Here is a 10,102-nt window from a genome sequence, read left to right as displayed (position 1 = left end):
AAATGAAAAAAAACAAGAAGCCCTCCTTGCCCTGAAACAACATAGATTGTAGGCAGCATTTCAAAGTAATCACAGGACACAGTAGAACACAATGGGTTAGAGATACAAAATATGGTTAGTACAAACATGCTTTTTTTTAAAAGTGTAGCTTGCCAAATTAATTTCTATAAGCAACAAAGAAAGAAATTGGATTTTCTGATTAATTACGCTTACTGATTTTTCAAGGTCATGCATCAAAACAAAGAAAATGGTGAAGGTTTAAAATTGTAATAAGACTTCATGAAGAACTTGTATTTGAAATAATGTTTTATTTCTATTTTGACAAAACCTATCATTCTTTTAATCAATGATTAGATAAGCTCCTACTCTCAGAATAGTGCCCTGTGTTCATGCTGGGATACAGACAGTTCTGGACGGGTTTAGGATTTGAGGAGCAGGCTCACCTATTTAGGGTCTATTTGCTGGAGCTTAAGAAGTTTCTAGGAAGTAGGAGTGCCTGGGTAACTCAGTCGGTTAAGCGTCGGACTCTCAGGGTTGTGAGATCAAGCCTGTGCAGGCCCGCATTGGCTCTGCACTGAGCATGGAGTCTGCTTAAGGTTCTCTCCTTCCTTCCTCCCTGCTTATGCTCACACTCCCTGTCAAAAAAAAAAAAAAAGAATAAAATAAAGAGGTTTCTAGGAAATAAATTATCCATCTTCTTTCACCCTCCCAGTTATATAACTCACCTGTGGCAAATAGCAAAATGTATAGTTGGAGGTCATATGATGCTTGTGTGTGTGTGTGTGTGTGTGTGTGTGTGTGTGTGTTAATGTCTTAGTAACAATTTTACCTTGGAACCAAAATTCACACCTGATCTAAGTCTCATTGTTAACCATGAACCAAGACATCCAATTTAAAAACAATTGTTTTTCTTGGGGAGGGAAAATGGCACAGTTGTTAATGAGGCAGGGATTCAAAAATAACTCTTTGGAGGTATAAGACTGAAAAGGTGTAATTTCTAAAGGATTGCTTAGTTTATTGAAAATAGATACATTCAAGACAAGTCAGAGAAAAGGAAAACCCATTCCAAGAATTTCGCTTCATATATAAATACTTGGGGTTATGTTTATACACATCTACACCCCTGCCCACAACCCCACACCTCCTCTGACAAAGGTCATGCTTCTGAGCAGTGGTCACCCTATAATAAAGCTGAGATGGTTTTACCCAATACTGCAGTGTCCCTCTAGTCCCACTCCACCTTATTAGACAACACAGATACATAAATCTCTGTCACTGCAGAAGGTTCTGTTGAATAGTGCTGAGGTAGAGGATATTTCCTGCAATTACCTAGAACTAACATCTTTTAAAACAGTACCCTAGTCATCACCAGTTGGTCAAGCAAACATGTGATGGGCCTGCCATCTCAGTGAACACACACAGTATGCTGGTTCAGCAAAACCACAGTGAACACTTTTGTTTCCAGAGTTCACATTTCCTGACGCATCAGGCTTCTGGAGCTGTGCCCTCATGCTTCCTAGATCCCACAAACTTATAAACAGTGTTGGCATTCAGTGGAAAATGAGGACATGGCATAAGAAACATTGAACCTGACAGCTAGAAAAGATGATCTGACCCCTTTTAAATTGTGTCCAAAGGGCATGAGGTCACCTTAATTTTGTTCCCACGTGTAGACTTTCCCTTGATGCACAATGCAGCAGACAAGACAGCTGGATTTAACTGAGTTAGAGCTGAGGGAGGACATGCTGCAGGAAAATTACCTTCGGAATGTGTGGGTTTATGTCAATCACATCCCTACCCCAAGCAACAGATGGGTGGGACAATGGGGCTTCTCCTCTTACAAAGGTGGCCAAGAGTCGTGGAGAAGACACCCCTTTGGCAACAACCCTCTTCCTCCAGGGCAAAGGCAAGTTAGAAACTACCTGTCGATTTGATGATTCATTGCTGAAAGATCTAATTGTGAGCACAGGGATTTATTTGTTTTATAACATGTTAGTAAACACGTGCTATGGTCTCTTACTCTTGAGTCATTCAGAGTCTAGTGGGGGAGTTTAGTATGTTCACTGATTCTTAAAGTATAACGTAACAAATGATTATTTGTGAAGTCAGTGATGATGATGATGATGATGATGATGATGATGATGATGAACATTTATTGGGAACTGTTCAAGTGGCAAGTGCTTTTCTCAGTGCTTTCCATGAAGAAGTACAAAATAATACTTTGGGAATATAGATGCTGGAAGGATCCCCAGGTGAAAATATAACACACCATTTCTCAAAATTTCTGGGAAATTTAGTATACAAACAAAGCAAAACTTTCATAAGTTATTTAGGAGGATAGAATAGTAGAGCAATTTGGATAATGGCTTTTATTTTTTTCAAGTAACCTTTTTATTTTGGAATTATTTTACATTTATGGAATAGTTGCAAAGAAAGTATGTGGAGCCCCCAGATGATAGTGGGTTTCTGATTCAGACAGCAATGACTTTAAGGCCCAGTTCTTTATTTGTTATTGTGGCCTTAGACAAATTATTTAACCACCCATATACTTAGATGGGGCTTCTTGAATTATAAAATGGCACAATAATACTTGCTTTAGAAGTCTGGGAAAGAAAAAATGATATAAGACGTGGGAAGTGCTTTGTACATGCTTGGGCCTTTGATGTGCTTAATAAACATTAGCACTTACTATTATTTATATGGATGATATATTTGTCTCAAAAAATTAATGAAAACCATAGATTACAATAATTTTAAATGGCCAGTGTCTAGCAATTATAGTTTTAGCTCTTCAAAGGATAAATTCCATTTCCTTCCTTATCTTTCTCCTTTTCTTAGGCAGTTGAAGGAGCTCTTAGCTCTAACCTCCACCCAGGCTCAGTCCACACCAGGCCAAGTGGACCCATCATCTGCTTATCCCATGCTGTCAGCAAGCTCTTCCCACCTAAAGAAATGGAGGGAAGATGGAATGGATATAACCATTGCCTTTAGTAGTTTAGACTGAATAAAAGATGGCCAAGAATCAACAGACATCTATATCTCACAGTTCTGGAGCTGAAGTCCAAGCTCAAGGTGCCAGCAGTTCCAGTGTCTGGTGAGAGCTCGTTTCCTGGTTTGCAAAAGATGACCCTCTCATTGTCTCTTCACATAGCAGAGAGCAGCGACAGGAAACAAACTCTCTCCAGTCTCTTCTTTATAAGAGCTCCAATCCCATCATGAGGGCTCTATCCTCATGACCTAATTACTTTTTAAAGGCTCCCATCTCCAGATACCATCACCTTGGGGGCTGGGGTTTCAATATGTGAATTTTGACATTGAGTCCTTGGCACCCATCCAGGATGAGAGGCTGGAACATTCTTTTGTGGTCTGTTCAAGGGGAGCTCACTGAGGGGGCTCACAGAGCACCATCTCGGGAGCTCTGGGCATGGATACAGGACTCCCTTTTCTGTGGGGCTGGGCAATGATCCATAACTCAGCTTCCCAGTGTCACCCTGCTGAGCTGGGAATGAGGTGGAAGGACAGAGAAACTAGAAGGCCAAGCAGTGTCTTCTCTTTTCCTCCCTGTCTGTGAACTCTGAGGTGCTGAGGGCCATTTCTCTACCTCACAGACACCGAGAACTCTCAGGACTCCCCCCAGGCCTCTGTGTGGTCCGTTAGGATCATGCATGTTTACCTTCATCATGAACCAACAGTTACTCCTACTATCTCATTTCTTTAGAAGGAAATACTTCTATCTAGATAATATTTGGGCTATGCATTCAAAATCAGTTTTCTCAAGCTTCAAAATTTCGTAAATGGTCAGGCATACTTGAATTGTTTCCATATTTCTCTCTGCTACCAGAAGACATTTCTAGTGCAGGGGCCATGCTAATCCCTGTATCATTCCAGTTTTAGTATATGTGCTGCAGAAGGGAGCACTAGAAGACATCTCTAATGATCACTTAGCACTCCCCTTGATTAAAACAAAGACATCAGCTCAACACTGTTTGCTTTTCCTCCTACCCTTCCTTGCCCACATGAACCTATCCCCCACCCCCAGCACATGCTCTCTCTCTCTCTTTCTTTCTTTCTCAAAGAGAAAGATAGTGATAATTCACCAACATTGGACTTTAGGTCAATTTCAGTTGCTCTTTTTCAATTCCTAACAAACTTAGCAAGGGCATTGGGAAATTACAGGTCATTACAGTCTGAATGGAAATCCCCAAGTCAAGGGTAATAACTTCTTCAGTTTAAAAGCTAATGTTGCCTTTAAGACAATTCTGAAATACATTTGAAAGTTGTTCCCATCAGTGTTTCTTGGAAAGTAGTTAGGCTGCTTGCAGTGGAGAACATGTTGATAGATTAGGCACCTCTACCATGCCATTCACCAAAGATACACAGCAAAAGTTGCTACTGCAGACCTACTTCCTAGTGGTGAGGTACTTCTGGTCCAGATGGCCATTCTGATCAGGTGGTGACTGTGAGGACCGATATTTTCCAAGTACTTTCTATGGTAAGACCTAATGCTTCTTGAGTACTTACTACATTATAGGCTCTATCCTTAGCACTTCACATGTACTGTTTCATTCACCCTGCATGGCAACACTATGAATTGTGCACTATTATTATCCCCACTTTATAGTTGAAGAAACTGAGACACAGAAAGTTTCATTAACTTGCTCACAGGCACACAGGTGGGAAGAAGTGAAACCAGAATTTGAAGTAGGGCACACTGACCTGGGAACTCACACTCTTGACCACTGTGTGAAAATATGCCTCACTTTGCTTTGGGGGTCACACTTCTTTAGAAGCCAACATTGAGCTGCAGGCTGGCAGCCTCACCAAAACAACAGTAATTTGAGAGCCATCGAAATCATCCAACAGCTTGCAGACATTTCCTCTGTCACCCTCTTTCTCATAACATCCCCACAATGATATCACTGACGGCAGACAACAGAACAACAGCAGTGCCAGGACTGGGGGCTAGATTTTTCTACTTGGCCCTTGATCCCAGGGCTTCTAGACCCAGTACATTCTCTCTGAGCTCCTGAGCCAGTCTTCACCTTCCAAGTTACAACCAGATTGATAGAACCAGAGATGTTCATACTAATGCCACAAAAGAGCCAAAAAACTATGTAAAAACTCTTTTCATGTTACTACTATGGTGGGGGAGGATGTCACCAGGCCTTCTGTGAAGGAATCATTGTTTCCAAAAACGGGAAAAAAGTCAGTTTCCCAGCACTTCAAGTAAATTCACTGGCCAGGAGGCTTCATGGTTTGAGGACAGCCTTGAAGACAGGTGGCTGTGCTTCATTTATTCCCTATTAGGACTTCACCAAATCCTTTTAACTAGAGTCCCTCTGACTTGTGGAAGGTGGACAAAGAAGGGGAATAGGCAGACTATTGTGGACAAAAGCTCTTACCTCTTTCAAGACAAGGATACAAAGCGTTGGTGCCAGAGTTGAGGTCCAGAAGGAGACATTTCCTCCAATCAGGTGAGAACCCAGCTGTACTTCTATCTCCAGGAGCTCACAAGTCTATAAAACATTCTTATCCTGAGCAGGCCATGTTTCAAAGAAATCTACCTTTGTTGAAGGTAAGAGAGAGAGGCTAATTTTATTCTGTATTGGCGTGTGATTGTTTTGGACTCCAAGACATACTGGATTCACTTTTAGTAGCCCCAAATGCCACAAATGTTCTGGAGGAGGATGGTGGCAATTGCTTAATGATCATAGACCTCCACCAACCAGATAATGTGAAGCAATTCGAGCTGAATAATTAATACGTAATAATTCAGACTTGCTTGTCATGCAGAAAATGCCAAGGAGGCCAACAGATTTGACCTTAAACTTCAGCTATTTGGTAAACAAGTATTCTGTGAGGTTTCATTTAATTTTCATACAGTTTGAGGATGGCATTTCTCTTCAGAGGGCAGCTGAGTAAATGATTAGCCAAAACAACTCCTTTTGGCCAAATGAGTCAACTCTGCAATAAACAATCTGTCAGGTTTTCTTTTTCTTTCTTTCTTTCTTTTTTATTTTTTAAAGTTAAGGGGATTTTTTTTTTAAAGCATAGCAACCTTTTCCTCACTTTTATGAAACACTGCCCTATGTTTCCAGGCAGAAAAGCAAAAACTTTCAAAAGGTCATGTGATGTCATCTCAGCAATGTAGAAATAAGAAGAAAACCAACTAACAAGCAAAAAGGATGTATCTGATAACGATCTTTGGCAGCATGTCTTAAAGCAGAAAATACAAATATGCATACATATATATGTAATGCTAAGAGGATTTCACCTTGAAACTTCATAGCTGTAATTTCATAATAAAGACCACTTGTTTGTTTGGGCCAAATTAACCTTTGAGCTGGGTTATACAAGAAATCAAATCCTGGAGGCATTGTCAGTATCCTCCCTGAGTACAAGTTTGAGCAGATGTAGTAGGAAGCAAATCAAGCCTTTTCCTTGTCCCAGGCCAGATGAGTTAGGGCACACAACCACAGACTGGGATCCTAAAGATCTCCCGTGAAGCTTTGGGGGAGAATATATTCTCCCCTCCCCACAGGATCATGGCCTGTCCCACACTGGGGACATTGAATTCTTCTGGCTTCTCTCGAGCAATGCTCCGCAACTCGGGGTGATATTTTCCCCAAGCAACTTCTGGAAATGTCTGGAGATATTTTTGGTTGTCCTACTGGGAGCTCCAGTGGCACCAGATAAACAAAGCACATCAAAGAGGCATTACAAAATCTCAAGAAATTAAGTAATCACTGGAACCATAGCCTACAAAAGTTAAGCCAGATCTGAGTGCTAAACCTAAACAGGGTGACTGATTGCTAAAATAAAAGACTTAAATAAGATTTAGAGACTCTTAAGATAGTAATCAAACCAAATTTTGATAGTAATCAAAATGTCTAAGATACAATGAAAATTACTGGCCACACCAAGAACCAGGAAAAGCACAACTTGAATGAAAAAAGGTAATCAACCGACACCAACACAGAGATGAAACAGATATTGGAATTATCTGACAAAGATCCTAAGGAGTTATTGTAAAAATGCTTTAATGAACAATTACAAATTCTCCTGAAACAAATGAAAAATAGAAAATACCAACAGAGAAATAGAAATTATTAAAAAGAACCAAGTTGAAATTATAGAGCTGAAAGATACAATGACAGAAATTTAAAAAAACAAAACAACACAACTCACTGGTTGGGCTTGATAATAGAGTAGAGATAACAGAGGATAAAATCGATTAACTTCAAGACCAATTAAGAGAATTTGTTCAATATGATAAACAGAAAATAGACAGGAAAAAATATAAACAGAGCCTCAGGGAACTGTGGGACACTAACAAAATCACCAAATTCCTATCATTGGAGTCCCAGAAGGAGAATGGAAAAAGAGTTGGAATAAAAGAAAATTAAAAAAAAAAATAATGGCTGAAAATTTCTCAAGTTTGGTGAAAGATATTTACAAAGTTGAACAATCTCCAAAGATGATAAGCCCAAAGACATCCATGCCACAACACATCATAATTACACTTCTAAAAAGTAGAGACAAGGTCATCAAAGCAACCAGAGAGAAATAACACATCAAGCATAAGGGAAGACAAATTCAAATAAAAACAGATTTCTCATCTGAAACCATGAAGGCCAGAGGGAAGTTGCACATTTTTCAAGTGCTGAAAGACAAAAACTGTCAGCGGTAAATTCTGTATCTTACAAAACTCTTCAAGAATGAAAAAGGAATAAAGACATTCTCAGAAGGAAAACTTAAGAATCTTGTTGCTAGCAGACTTGTCTTTTAAAAAATGGCTAAAAGAAATACAGTTGACCCTTGAAAAACACCAGTTTGAACTTCTTAGATCAACTTAAATGTGGATTTTTTTAAAGAGTTGACAGCAAAAGCCACAAATGTTTATTTACAACTGTGCACCTGAGTCTCCACAGGATCAGATCAAAAGGTGACTGGTGCAGAGGCCCCACCTGCTGCTCCCTGAGTACTCATGGAGGCCTACCAAGACTGTCTGCAGCCCCTGGGGGTCCTAGGAGCAGGCAGATCTGCAAGTTTCCCTGTGTGCCAACAGGGTGGTTGGGTCCAGTGCTTGGGACTGGCAGGGGGTTAAGCTGAACAAAGGAACAGCCTAGAGGGCAAGGACCACCTTGTATAGGGAGTCTGAGCTCTTGATCCTTCATGCCCTAGTCTCTGGAAGCTGCTCAGGGGCAGCTGGGAGCTTCAGGCCCCTACTGGGCTGGCCATGGTTCCCTCCTCATGTGCTGCGCTTCTCTGTGGTCTCCTGGAACCTCAGGCACTTACTCGTAGCCATGGCTGCCAATGTCTACAGGCTGATTGTATACTTCTAGGTAGATGGGGAAACTATACTGTACCTCCAGACTTCTATTGCCATCTGTGGGCCCCCAAACAGCTGATGCTGCAGAGCTGAGGCCAGCAAGCAGAGGAACATCACCATTGTGGGCAGGCCCACCACGTGGCTGCCCCTTGGCTGGCCCAGCCTACCTATACACAGAATTTTTCAATAAATATATGACTAGTACTATAAATGCATCTTCTCTTATGATTTTCTTAAAAACACTTCTTTCTCTAGCTTGCTTTATTGTAAGAGCACCATATATAATATACGTAATACTTGTTAGTTGACAGTTATGTTGTTGGTAAGGTTTCCAGTCAATGGTAGATTACTAGTAGTTAAGCTTTTGGAGCATCAAATGCTACATGCAGACTGTGTGGGGATTGGCATTCCTAACCTCAGCATTATTCAAGGGTCATCTGTAATTCACACTGAAGGAAGACGATAAAAGAAGGAAACTTGAAGCATTGGAAAGGATGAAAGACCAATGTAAAGGGCAAAATTACAGTACATACAATAGACTATTCTCACAAGCTTTGTAAGTCATATTTAATGAGTAGAACAAAAATTACAACACCATCTGATGCTCAAGACTATGATATTTAGAAGTGGGAAAAATAAAGGGACTAAAGTGGAAGCAAGGAGTCCACACTTCATTTGAAATGGTAAAATTTTAATGCCAATAGGCTCTCGTAGGTCATATATGTATATTGCCATGCCCAGAGCAATCACTAAGAAAACTATACAAACAGATACACTCAAAACCACTATAATTCAATCAAGATAGAATACTTAAAAAGTATTCAATTAATACACTGGAAGGCAAGAAAGGAAGAACAGAGGTACAGGAAATAGAGGAGACAAGGAGTAACAAATAATTACATGGTAGACAACTACCTTAAATGTAAATGGTCTAAATATACCAACTAAAGGGCAGAGATTGAAAACAAAATAAAACAAGACAGAGATTGTCACAGTGAATTAAAAAAAAAAAAACAAAAAAAACCCACAACCCATCTATGCTATTTACTAGAAATTCACTTTAATTTCAACAAAATAGGTAGATCAGCAGTAAAAAGATTAAAAAATATGTACAATGTAAGCATCAATTTAAAAAAGAAGGAATGGGTGATATTAATATCAGGTGAGGTAGACTTTATCTGAGCAAAGAAACTTAATAGAAGCAAAGAAGGACATTACATAATGATAAAAGGATTAATCACCAGGAAGACATAGCAATCCTTAAGGATGTATGTACCAAACAAGTGTCTCAAATGCATACAGCAAAACCTGATCGAGCTGAAAAGAGAAATACACAAATCCATAATTACTGTTGGGGATGCCAATACCCCCTTTCAGCAAATGATATAATTATTAGATAGAAAATCAGCAAATCAAAATGCAGTTTATGTATCTGACTATACATGACTCATACATATTTCTATTCAGACTGCCAAAACAAGATAACAGAGCTTAACTGCTGATCTTCTTATGGTGAATTTCCCAGGGGAACAGAAATTCACATGAGAATTTCAAAAGATTGAAACTAGAATGTGCCGATTGGTCAGCACTGAATATGTTTCTCAATTGTGCCAATTAATTCAGGATGTAAAAATCTGTTGGAAATATCTGAGTTCTCTTATGAAAAACTTATGTCTAATTAACATGATATTTGCAAAAAACGTGAAATCTGACATGGAGACTGAAAAGGACATTTCTAGTAAGACAGTTTTTCTTTAATAACTTCATCAG

The 10,102-nt window shown here is 39.6% G+C and overlaps 1 non-coding gene across 1 annotated transcript; it reads right to left on the bottom strand.

The window, feature by feature from the left end:
* Positions 1-3,812: 3,812 nt before the first annotated feature.
* LOC113928153 lies at positions 3,813-3,918 on the bottom strand. The gene has a single exon (XR_003521832.1). It is a non-coding gene; the product is annotated as a U6 spliceosomal RNA (small nuclear RNA).
* Positions 3,919-10,102: the final 6,184 nt, after the last annotated feature.

This window comes from Zalophus californianus, chromosome 7, assembly GCF_009762305.2.
Source record: "Zalophus californianus isolate mZalCal1 chromosome 7, mZalCal1.pri.v2, whole genome shotgun sequence".
Classification (NCBI taxonomy): Eukaryota; Metazoa; Chordata; class Mammalia; order Carnivora; family Otariidae; genus Zalophus; species Zalophus californianus.
The sequence above is the reverse complement of the archived record's forward strand: the minus strand, read 5'-3'. Positions and strand labels throughout refer to the sequence as shown.